Source organism: Ornithorhynchus anatinus, chromosome 2 (assembly GCF_004115215.2).
Source record: "Ornithorhynchus anatinus isolate Pmale09 chromosome 2, mOrnAna1.pri.v4, whole genome shotgun sequence".
Classification (NCBI taxonomy): Eukaryota; Metazoa; Chordata; class Mammalia; order Monotremata; family Ornithorhynchidae; genus Ornithorhynchus; species Ornithorhynchus anatinus.
The window spans coordinates 135,948,441-135,961,410 of record NC_041729.1 but is presented as its reverse complement, the minus strand read 5'-3'; the positions used below and the strand labels follow the sequence as shown (position 1 = coordinate 135,961,410).

The 12,970-nt window shown below is 52.9% G+C and overlaps 1 protein-coding gene across 1 annotated transcript in view; it reads right to left on the bottom strand.

Annotated features, from left to right (window-relative positions):
- SH3RF3 (SH3 domain containing ring finger 3) overlaps positions 1-12,970 on the bottom strand; it is a 122,422-nt gene that overhangs the window by 108,171 nt on the left and 1,281 nt on the right. Inside the window, exon 2 of the mRNA XM_039911207.1 lies at positions 10,465-10,740. The gene's annotated coding sequence lies outside the window, so the exon portion shown is untranslated. The remainder of the gene's footprint in view (positions 1-10,464; positions 10,741-12,970) is intronic.

The window sequence follows — 12,970 nt, the reverse complement described above, 5'->3', positions numbered from 1 at the left end:
GTTCCTAAGTGCAAAGCACTGTTCTAAGCACTGGGGAGGATACAAGGTCCTCAGGTTGTCCCACGTGGGGCTCACAGTCTTAAGCAGTGTGGCTCAGTGGAAAGAGCCCGGGCTTGGGAGTCAGAGGTCATGGGTTTGAATCCTGACTCTGCCACTTGTCAGCTGGGTGACTGTGGGCAACTCACTTCACTTCCCTGCGCCTCAGTTACCTCATCTGGAAAATGGAGATCAACTGTGACCCTGCCGTGGGACAACCTGATTACCCTGTATCAACCCCAGCGCTTAGAACAGTGCTCTGCACATAGTAAGCGCTTAATAAATGCCAACATTATTATTATTATTATTAATCCCCATTTTACAGATGAGGTAACCGAGGCACAGGGAAGTTAAGTGACGTGTCCACAGTCGCACAGCTGACAAGTGGTAGAGTCAGGGTTCGAACCCATGTCCTCTGACTTCCAAGCCCGGGCTCTTTCCACTGAGCCAAGCTGCTGCTTAGAACAGTACCTGGGACATAGTAAGCGCTTAACAACTGTCATCGTTATTATTACTGTAAGACGTGGCCTAATGGGTAGAGCCTGGACATGGACTCAGAAGGACCCGGGTTCTAATCCCGCTCTGGCACTTATCTGCTCTGCGACCCTGGGGCAAGTCACTTCATTTCGGGATGCCTCAGTTCCCTCATCTGTACCGTGGGGACTTCTGTATGCCTCAGTTTCCTCATCTGGAAAATGGAGATTAAGACCGTGAGCCCCACGTGGGACAGGGACTGTGTCCGACCTGATTGGTTTGTATCTACCTCAGTGCTTAGTACAGGGTCAGGCACGAAGTAAGCACTTAACAAGTACAGGAATTATTATTATTGATAATCTGGCCCTACCTTGGGGTATGATAAGTGTGGAGTGAGACCGTGAAGCTGCTCCTCTGTCCAGTTGACTAGCTTTCACAATCTCAACGCTAACTACCTTTTGGGGTGATGCCTGGAAACTGAAGCAGCGTGGCTCAGTGGAACGAGCACGGCCTTGGGAGTCAGAGGTCACGGGTTCGAATCCCGGCTCGGCCACCTGTCAGCTGTGTGACTGTGGGCAAATCACTTCACTTCTCTGTGCCTCAGTTCCCTCATCTGTAAAACGGGGATTCAAAGTGTGAGCCCCACGTGGAACACCCTGATTACCCTGTATCTACCCCAGCGCTTAGAACAGTGCTCTGCACATAGTAAGCGCTTAACAAATACCAACATTATTATTCCTATGTGGTCTAATGGAAAGAACACACGCCTGGCAATCAGGAGACCCAGGTTCTAGTCCCGGCTCTGTCACTTCTGACCTCCAACAAGTCCCTTGACTTCGTTGAGTCTCAGTTTTCTCCGCCATAAAATGGGGATTCAATATCTATTTTTCCTCTTCCTCCTTATTCTACTTATTCTCCCCGTCTCCTTGTTCTCGGGGACGGTGCCTGATCCGACTGTAGTGAATTTACCCCAGTGCTTAGTACAATTCTTGGCACGTAGTACTTGCTTAGTAAATACCACAGTCATCATTTTTTCAGACTCAGGGACTTTGGGGTGCGTTGTGGCTACCCTTGAATGATAACGGTGGTATTTGTTAAGCAGTTACTATGTGCACAGCACTGTTCTAAGCACTGGGGGGATACAAGGTGATCAGGTTGTCCGACGTGGGGCTCACAGTTTTAATCCCCATTTGACAGATGAGGTAACTGAGGCCCAGAGAAGTGAAATGACTGGCCCAAAGTCACCCAGCTGGCAATAGGCGGAGTCGGAATTCGAACCCGTGACCTGGGACTCCCAAGCCCGGGCTCTTTCCACTGAGCCACGCTGCTTCTTGAAGAGAGTAAAGCTCTGCATCCTCTTTGCTGTAGAGGCCTGCCCTCTCCACAGGCTGCGGACAATCGATCCAGTTCAAACCAGCCACTTGGTGACACGGGCACCCCCAACTGCTGGGTCTAGCGTCCGTGGCAACTACAGAATAATAATGTTGGCATTTGTTAAGCGCTTACTATGTGCAGAGCCCTGTTCTAAGCGCTGGGGTAGACGCAGGGGAATCAGGTCGTCCCACGTGGGGCTCACAGTCTTCACCCCCATTTTCCAGATGAGGTCACTGAGGCGCAGGGAAGTGAAATGACTTGCCCACAGTCACATACAAGTGGCCGAGCTGGGATTCGAACCCAAGACCTCTGACTCCAAAGCCCGTGCTCTTTGCACTGAGCCACGCTGCTTCTCCGCCCTTTCTGGACCAGCCAGCCTGGAAACCGTCTGGCCACCAGATATCCAAGGGTTGGGGTCCCCGGCAGCCGGCAAGGCTTGTCCCTCGTTGGTCTGTTTTTGGGGCGCCCCGGTCCTCGGCGCAACCCCAGGCCCGGAGCCGTCAGCCGAGGGGCAGGCAGCCGCGGGGGCGATGCGGAGACCGAGGGGCAACTTCCGCGGACCCTCGGGCTCCGGGCGGCCCAGCCAAACGTCATCCCCAAGGCATCTCTTCCTCCTCCTCTGGGGGGGTTCTCTGGTGAACCCCCACCTTCCTGCTCAGGCTCCCCTGGACTGCCAGTCACGTGATCGCTCCCATCCTGTTTCCGAGTGGGTTATCGATTCTTTGGATTACTTTGTTTTTCATCACACGCATCTCTGACCCCCATGGGGCTACAGACTAAGTAGGAGGGAGGACGGGTATTGACAAGCTGCGGGACAGAGGCTGAAGAGAAACAGTAGGGCCTAGTGGAAAGGGCGTGGGCCTGGGAGTCAGAGGACCTGGGTTCTAATCCTGGTTCCGCCACTAGGCCTGCATGTGAGGTTGGGCAAGTCACTGAACCGCTTTGTGCCTCAGTTTCCTCATCTGTAAAATGGGGATTCAATACCTGTTCTCCATCCCACTTGGGTTTTGTGCTCCATGTGGGACAGGGACCGTGTCCAACCTGATTATCTTGCATCTGCCCCTAACCCATAACACTGGATCACCTTCACTCTTCTCCACTCTTGAGCTCGAGCTGCGAACTCCGCTGGCGGAAATCCAGACGGCCGGCTGACCTCGTCCCCCTCACATTCATCGTCTCGTGCTTTAATTCTACTCTTTCCTCTGCCCCAAAACAATACTTCTTCATCCTTAGTCCTTACTGACTCTCATGCCTATTGGCCACACCAGCTGTTCCAGACTTTTAACTCCCTCCTCAAACCCCCATCCCCTGGCTCCCCTCATCTCTCTCCCCTAATGATTTGCCCTCGGATTTCCTTGAGAAAATTGAAACCGTCAGGTGGGAACCCCCTAAAATCTCCCCTGCCCCTCTCCAGTCCCTCCCTCCTGCTGTGAACTCTTTAACTCTCCCATCTTTCCCAGCAGTATCTCGAGAGGAGATCTCCTGCCTCCTCTCAAAATCGACCCGCTCCACCTGCGTTTCCGACCCCATCCCTTTGCGCTTTATCAAAACATTTGCTTCCTCAGTTCTTCCCTTCCTGATCACCATCTTCAACTCTTCACTTTCCAGTGGCTTCTTCCCCACTGCTTTCAAATCCCCTTATCCTAAAAAAAAAACCAAACCCTCTCGACCCCACAGCACTCTCCAATTATTGCTCCATCTCCGTCCTACCATTCTTTACCATCCTACTATTCCTCTCCAAACTTGTTGAGTGAGTTGTCTACTCACACCGCTCCACTTTTTCTCCATCGATTCACTCCCCTCTTCACCCTTCATCTTCACTCTCTGGAAACTGTCTTCTCTAAGCTCCTTGCGGGCAGGGAACGTGTCTACCCACTCCCTCCCAAGAGCTTAGTTCAGGTCCTGCACAAAGTAGGCGCTCAACAAGAAGCAGAATGGTGAAGTCGACAGAGCACGGGCCTGGGAGACAGAAGGTCATGTGTTCTAATCCCGGCTCCACCACTTGTCTGTCGTGTGACCTTGGCCAAGTCACTTTACTTCTCTGCAGCCCCTCTGTAAAGTGGGCATTGAGACTGTGAGCTCTGCATGGGACAGGGACTGTGTCCAACTCGATGTGTCTGTATCCACCACAGCACTTAGTCCGATGCCTGGCACATAGTAAGTGCTTAACAAATGCCACTGCTATTATTATTATTATTATTAATAATACTAAAACCATTGATTGACAGATTGATTGATATACCCCAGCACCTAATACAGAGTTTGGCACACGGTAAGCCGTTAACAAATTCCACAATTATTATCATTATTATTATTGTTAACAAAGCTCTTGGCAGTGTCCATAAATGGGATCCGGAAGCCCCACAGCCCACTTTTTTCCCAAAAGGCCTCTCCGCTGATGGGTTCTGCTCTTTCCCGAACGGTCCGCTGATTTTCCGGAAGCGTAGGTGAATCGGAGGCCAAAAATGTCTCTCTGGAAGCGGCCCCCCTCAACCCTAGCCGCCACAGCCGCCGTGACCTCTTCCCTTCGCTGCCATGATGCTGAATTCCCGAGTCACTGCCTCAGCCACCTCCAAACTCCTCTCTCTCTCCCCCGAGGACCCGCAGTCGGTCCGAGGCAGATCGTTCAAAACCACCCTGCCTCCTGAAAGGGAAAAGGAAAAGCCGCCGGCCGCCGGCTGGCCACCTCGGCCCTTTGTGGAGGAAATAGCCCAGAACTGGGGGGGGGGGGGGCTTCGATCCCTCCCGCCAGGTTTCCCGGTAGGGGGTTTGATGGAGCCATTAGCCGCCATTAGCCATCGTTAACCTGCACACACTGCCAGCAGGTGGGCGGAGGACTCGGTAGCCACTCGAGGAGGCCGCCCCAGAGAGGAGCCATTTTGGCGCCGAGGCCGACCCCACTAGTAGCTCAGGGGGCTCACCTTGCCCAGCCAGAGGGCACAAGCTAGCAAGATAAGGCAGAGGCAGTCACCCGCCCATGCGGTGATGCCAAGGCCCTGCACACCCAGCCCATACGGAGAAGCCACGGCTCTGCACCCAACTCTGCCCAAACCAGATGCCCAGTAGCACAACCTGCACACCGTAGTCGCCCAGTATGGTGCTCTACACCCAGTAGATGGGTGGCAGAGGCAGGGACTGAGATGGGGCAGAAAGCTGCCCGATGCCACTGGTTCCGGGCTGCCACGCTGGGAGGTGGTGCCCGCTGGGAGGGAAGGATGGAAATCAGCCCGGTCGGGGCCTACGGGTCAGCATGCTCCTTGGGCGGGTCTTCCCGCCCTGTCTTCCCTCGGGATCCAGCCGCGGGGTAGATGCCAGCTTTTCATTTTGAGCACGGTGGCCACAAAACCGTGGGGGAACGAGGAGGAAGGCATCGAGAGGGACAGGCAGGGTTTAAAGAGCCGGCGTTGCCAGAAGAAGCAATTTGAGGGGAGGCGTCTTTTCAGCCTGGCTCAGGTCTTGAAAGGCACCGGGGATGAATAATCCCGGGACTCCACCCTAAGAAGTCCACAGAGTTTGTGTTTAGGGCCCGGTTTAAGTAGGATGGTCAAAGACGGGGGGCTTCGATCCTGCCACCGGACGGGCCTGGGAGTTTGGGGCACATCCTGATGGGATCTGGCCTCCCTTCTTATATTCCTTCTTTCTGAAGCGTGGCTCTCCTCTCCTCAAAACCCTCCGGTAGTTTCCCCTAGACACCCGTTAAGGCCCAGCCATTAGCGTTTTACAGCCTCCGGCTCCTGCGCCTTAGCTGACGGGGCAGCCGGCAAAAAATGCTTCCCCAGAGCGGAGCCGACATCCATCACCAAGGCCGGCGGAAGCCGGGAGATTTGGGACCTCTCGGGTTCTCTAGGAGTGGAAGTTGTTAAAGAAAAATAATCACATCGGTCTCAGCCCCACTCCAGGCTGGGGAATTAAACCATTCCCCAAATGGAAACGGGAAAATCGGGAGGGGGCGGAAGAGCCACACAGAGAATGGAATGTGAACAGGACGACCCACAACAGAGAAGCAGTTTGCCTAGTGGTTGGAACACGGACCTGGGAGTCAAAAGGACCTTGGTTCTAATCCTGCCTCCTCCGCTTTTCTGCTGCGTAACTCTGGGCAAGTCACTTCCCTTCTCTGCGCCCCAGTTACTTCATCTGCAAAATGGGGATGGAGACTGTGAGCCCCTTATGCGACCTGAACTGTGTCCAACCTGATTAGCTCTATCTACCCCAGTGCTCAGTACAGTGCCTGGCACAGTGCTGTGCACACAGTAAGCGCTCAGTAAATGAGATTGAATGAACGAATACCATGAAGCAAACAAACAAAAACCATTGGTTTGTCTAGTCCCTGTTCTATTTTTAGAGAGGATGAGAAGTGGGTATCCAGGGCTATTGATTTTAGCACGTCCGGTGTGTCAAAGCACCGGATAATCGGTTTAGACACAGTCCCTGTCCCACTTGGGAGGTATGGGTAGATATCCTTATCCCCATTTCACAGAGGTGGAAACTGAGGCTCAGAGTGTGGCTTGCTCCAGGTCACTCAGTGGGCCAGTGGCAGAATCAGGATTAGAACACCAACTTCCCAAAACCCAGGCCCGAGGTCTTTCCCCTCAGCCACACTACCTCTGGCCGCTTGAATTCAATTTTCATCATCATAATAATAATAGTATTTGTTAAGCCCTTATTATGTTCCAGGCACTATATTAAGTGCTGGGGTGGCTGGATACAAGCAAACAGGTTGTACACTGTCCCTGTCCCACGCGGGGTTCACAGTCTCAATCCCCATTTTGCAGACGAGGTAACTGAGGCACAGAGAAGTGAAGTGACTCGGCCACGGTCACACAGCAGACAAGTGGCGGAGCTGAGATTGGAACCCACAACCGCCTGCTTTCCAGGCCCGCGCTCTTTCCACTAAGCTTTCCTTTTCTACTTTGTCTCGCTGAAGTAAATGACTGAACGGTCACTGGGCAGTGTCTGAGGAGACTAATCTTTCCACGCCCCCGTCGCCGACACTGCCGGCCGACCTCCGGGATCGGGGCCTCTACAGTACTGGACTGTGGAACGACACTGCGTGAGATGGAAAACCACAACCTAACACTATTATGTAAAGAAAAAAAATCGCTCTTGACAGCTAGTTGAGGTGAGTGTGCTTCTCCGGGACAGAGGGAGGCTATTCGATAATCATAATAATTAGGTATTTGTTAAACACTATGTGCCAAGCGCTGTTCTAAGCTCTGGGTAGATGCAAGGTAATCAGGTGGTCCCATGTGGGGCTCACAGTTTTAATAGCCCTTTTACAGATGAGGAAACTGAGGCACAGAGAATTTATGTGGCTTGCCCAAGGTCCCACAGCAGACAAGTGGTGGAACCGGAATTAGAATCCGTGTCCTCGGACTCCCAAGCCCATGGTCTTTCCACTAAGCCACGCTGTCGCTCTCCCCAGGAACTAGACTGTGAGTCCGTTTCTAATAATGTTAATAATGTTGGTATTTGTTAAGCGCTTACTATGTGCAGAGCACTGTTCTAAGCGCTGGGGTTGACACAGGGGAATCGGGTTGTCCCACGTGGGGCTCACAATCTTAATCCCCATTTTACAGATGAGGTAACTGAGGCCCAGAGAAGTGAAGTGACTTGCCCACGGTCACACAGCTGACAAGGGGCAGAGCTGGGATTTGAACTCATGACCTCTGACTCCAAAGCCCATGCTCTTTCCACTGAGCCACGCTGCTTCTCTAGACCGTGAGCCTACTGTCGGGTAGGGCTTGTCTCCATCTGTTGTCGAATTGTACTTTCCAAGCGCTTAGTACAGTGCTCTGCACACAGAAAGCGCTCACTAAATGTGACTGAATTGAATGAATGAGTCATTTCACCCAGACGAATTTAGGGAAGGCCAGAAAGCTATCGCCATCACCGTCAACGGCACTGAGACTGCAAAATCACCGTGTGTAGGACAGTGTATTGGGCATCTACTGTGTGCAGGGCACTGAACCAGGCATCTGCTGTGTACGAGACACGGTGCCCAACATCTACTGTGTGCGAGGCACTGGGCCTGGCATCTACTGTGTGCTGGCAACTGTACTGGCCATCGACTCTGCTGAGTACCGGGCATCTCCATTAGAGAAGCAGCGTGGCTCAGTGGAAAGAGCCCGGCCTCGGGAGTCAGAGGTCATGGGTTCAAATCCCCGCTCTGCCACATGGCAGCTGTGTGACTTTGGGCAAGTCACTTCACTTCTCTGGGCCTCAGTTCCCTCATCCGCAAAATGGGGATGAAGACTGCGAGCCCCACGTGGGACAACCCGATTCCCCTGTGTCTCCCCCAGCGCTGAGAACAGTGCTCGGCACGTAGTGAGCGCTTAACAGATACCAACATTATTATTTTTATTATTATCACCCTCTGACTCCAAGGCCCGTGTTCTATCCATTACTCCGTGCTGCTTCTAAACCCTGTTCTAAGCCCTGGCTCAGATCCAAGTTAATCGAGTTGGAACTGGATAAATAAAATGGCATTTCCTGCCCCCGAACAGCCGAGCTTCTAGTTGGGGAGACGAGGGGACAGGGTCTCACGGTCGTGTGGGGATTGGGTGTGGACTAAGAAGCCTGCAATGTGAGAAGCACTGTGGTCTAGTGGATAGAGCACAGGCCTCGGCCCCTTGTATGCTGTGTGACGTTGGGCAAATCGCTTCACGTCTCCAGTCCTCAGTTCCCTCATATGTGAAATGGGGATGAAAATAGTAATAATAATAATGGTTTTTGTTAAATGCTTACAATATTAATAATAATGGTATTTGTTAAGCGCTTACTATGTGCAGAGCACTGTTCTAGGCGCTGGCCTAGACACAAGGGAATCAGGTTGTCCCACGTGGGGCTCACAGTCTTCATCCCCATTTTACAGATGAGGTCGCTGAGGCCCAGAGAAGTGAAGTGACTTGCCCACAGTCACACAGCATACAAGTGGCAGAGGTAATATTCCAGGTAATGTACTAAGTGCTGGCGTTAGAAATTAGAGTGAAGCCTCTCACTCTGGGCTTCAAGGCTGTCGATCCCCTCGCCCCTTCCTACCTCTCCTCCCTTCTCTCTTTCCACCGCCCAGCCCGCACGCTCCGCTCCTCCGCCGCCCGCCTCCTCGCCGTCCCCCGGTCTCGCCCGTCCCGCCGTCGACCCCCGGGCCGCGTCCTCCCGCGGGCCCGGAACGCCCTCCCTCCTCGCCTCCGCCAAACCGATTCTCTTCCCCTCTTCAAAACCCTACTTCAAACTCACCTCCTCCGAGAGGCCTTCCCAGACTGAGCTTCCCTTTTCCCTCTGCTCCCTCTACCCCCCCCCTTCACCTCCCTCTTTTCCCCCCTTTCCCTCTGCTCCTCCCCCTCTCCCTTTCCCTCCCCTCAGTACTGTATTCGCCCGCTCAACTGTACATATCTTCATCACCCTATTTATTTTGTTAATGAGCTGTACATCACCTCGATTCTATTTATCTGCTATTGTTTTAATGAGATGTTCATCCCCTCGATTCTATTTATCGCTATTGTTCTCGTCCGTCCGTCTCCCCCGATTAGACCGTGAGCCCATCACTGGGCGGGGATTGTCTCTATCTGTTACCGATTTGTCCATTCCAAGCGCTTAGTACAGTGCTCTGCACATAGTAAGCGCTCAATAAATACTATTGAATGAATGAACGAATGAAGTTACAAGCGAATATAGGTTTGAACACAGCCTCTCCCTGACCCATGTGGGACTCACAGTCTCCATCCCCATTTTACAGATGAGGTAATTGAGGCTCAGAGAAGTGATCGGACCAAGGTCACACAGCAGACGAATGGCAGAGGCGGGATTAGAACCCATGACTCAGAAGGTCAGGCCTGTGCTCTATCCACTACGCCAGGCTGTAAGACTGTGGGTCATGGACTGTGTCCGACCCAATCAGCTCGTATCTACCCCAGCAACATGGCTTAGAGGAAAGAGCCCGGGTTTGGGAGTCAGAGGTTGCGGGTTCTAATCCCGGTTCCGCCACTTGTCAGCTGGGGGACTGTGGATAAGTCACTTCACTTCTCTGTGCCTCAGTCACCTCCTCTGTAAAATGGGGATCGAGACCGTGAGCACCATGCGGATCAACCCGATGACCTTGCATCTACCCTAGTGTTTAGAACAGTGCTTGGGGCATAGTAAGCGCTTAACAAATACCATCATCGTTATTATTATTACCCCAGCTTTGAGCACGGGCTTTGGAGTCGGAGGTCATGGGTTCGAATCCCAGCCCGGCCACTTGTCAGTCACTTAACTTCTCGGTGCCTCAGTTCCCTCATCTGTAAAATGGGGATGAGGACTGCGAGCCCCACGTGGGACAACCCGATTCCCCTGTGTCTACCCCGGCGCTTAGAACAGTGCTCGGCACAGAGTAGGCGCTTAACAGATACCAACATTATCATTACAGTGCCCGGCACATAGTGAGCGCCTGACAAATACCATTAAAGGGAATGAGCTTGGCCGTGAGAACTTCAGGTCGATCTCTTGAGCGGCCCAGGCTTGGGGGCAGTGGAGAAGAGGAGGGATGGAGAGAGGGAGAGAGGTTACGACCCTCCCACCCCCGCGGCCGGCCGGTCACTCTACCTTCGTGAAGGACAGACAGTCCTTGTCTTGATCTCTGTCCTTTAATTCGAAATCGTAGAGGGCTTTGCCCTGGGGCGGCGTCAGAGGCAGGGGCTTGAGGCACTGGACGAAGCTGGCGGGGAAGAAGCCGTGATGGCCGTGCAGCTCGCCGTGGTACCAGTGCTCGTCCACTTTCCGGCGGAGGATGATGATGTCGCCCTTGTTGAACTTGAGGTCGCCGGGCTCCTTCCCCTCGTAGCTGTAGAGGGCCTGGCCACAGGGCAGCTGCGGGAGGGCCTGAAACCAAAGCGGGGGGCAGAGTCGGTCACCGCCCCGAGGACCGGCCGCCCTACTGGGAATCGCCGTCCATCATTCCGCCCGGCAGCCCACTGGTGGGGCTTGCTGACCGTGACCGCGGGCGCGGCTTGGGAGAGGAGTTGGAGGACACGAACCCCGTCCTCAGAGGGCTTACGGTTCATTCGTCCTTTCATTCGGTCCCATCTATTGAGCGCTTACCGTGTGCGGGGCACCGTATGAAGCGCTCGGGAGAGTCCAGTACAGCGATAGGGAGGGACAGTCCCTGCCCACGACGAGCTCACAGTCTAGAGGGGCCGGGCATTAAAATCCGTTACGGAGAGGGGAAACGCCCAGTATAAGCTCTGTGGGGGTGGGGCAGGGAGTACTACTAATAAGGATAATAATAATAATAATAATGGTATACATTAAGTGCTTACTATGTGCCAGGCACTGTACTGAGCACAGGGGTGGATGCAAGCAAGTTGGGTTGGATACAGTCCCCATCCCATGTGGGGCTTACAGTCTCGATTCCCATTTTACAGATGAGGTAACTGAGGCACAGAGAAGCAGAGTGACTTGCCCGAGGTCACACAGCAGACAACTGGTGGAGCCGGGATTAGAACCCATGACCTTCTGACTCCCAGGCCCATGCCCTCTCCACTATGCCATAATGGGGTGACGGACATTAAAATCTGTTACAGAGAGGGGAAACAACCACACTTAAGGAATATATATAAGCACTGGGGGGGGGCAGGAGGTAATAATAATAATAATGGTGGTATTTGTTAAGCGCTTACTATGTGCAAAGCACTGTTCTAAGCGCTGGGGGGATACAAGGTGGATCAGGTCATCCCACATGGGGCTCACAGTTTTAACCCCCATTTTATAGATGAGGTAACTGAGGCACAGAGAAGTGAAGTGACTTGCCCAAAGTCAAACAGCTGGCAAGCGGCAGAGTTGGGATTCGAACTCATGACCGCTGACTCCCAAGCCCGGGCTCTTTCCACTGAGCCACGCTGCTTCTCTAATATAATTAACATATACTTAATATGTACCAAGCACTGTACAAAATGCCAGGGTAGATACAAGGTAATAAAGTCCCACATGAGGCTCACGTTCTAAATAGGAGGGAGAACAGGACTCCAAATTCTGCAGATGAGGGAATTGAGGCACAGAGAAGTAAAGTGACTTTCCCAAGGTCTCACAGCAGACAAGTGGCAGAACCGGGATTAGAACCCTGGTCCTCTGACTCCCAGGCCTGTGTTCTTTACACTAGACCATTCTGTTTCATCTCCCGAACTTCGAGGTAGTGGGAGTGGGCATTTTCTCCTCAATTTATAGATGAGGGATCTGAGGCTCAGAGAGGTAAAGTGACTTCCCCAAGGTCACACAGCAGGCCGGTAGCAGAGCTGGAACTAGAATCCGGGACTCCCGACTCCCAGATCCAAATTCTTTCCCCCGTGTCTCTAGTCAGGGGCTTCATTCCTTTCCCCAGTCCTCATTCGACTCCACCGCTAGGCAGGGGCTTTTCTTCACCGGAAAGGGCAGCTTCCTCGGCGTGGGTGGAAAGCTGGTTTGGAAGAGGGCATTCAGAAGCTGATGATCTACCTCAGACGACGGATCAATCCCTCCGTTGTTTTATATTTTTTGCTTTTTATGGTATTTGTTAAGCCCCGTACTAAGTACGGGGTAGATTTAAGATAATCAGGTCGGACCCAGTCCCTGTCCCACATGGGGCTCACAGTCTCAATCCCCATTTTGCAGATGATGCAACTGAGGCCCAGAGAAGTGAAGTGACTTGCACGAGGTCACAGAACAGACCAGTGGCAGAGTTGGGATTAGAACCCAGGTCCTCGGACTCCTAAGCCCACGCTCTTTCCGTCTCCCCCCTTGACAACAATGCATGGTGTTCACCATTCATTCATTCGATCGTATTTATTGAGCGCTTACTGTGTGCAGAGCACTATACTAAGCGCTTGGAATGTACAATTTGGCAACAGATCAAAACAATCCCTGCCCAACAATGGGCATCACCCAGGCTACCACTGTTTATTTCACAATCCTGGCCTAGCGGAAGAGCACAGGCCCGGGAGTCAGAGGACCTGGGTTCTAATTCCGACTCCACCACTTGTCTGCTGTGTGACCTTGGGTAAATTACTTAATTTCTCTGTGCTTCACTTACTTTATCCGTACAGTGGGGATTATGGATTAGGATTAGGGACTGTGTCCA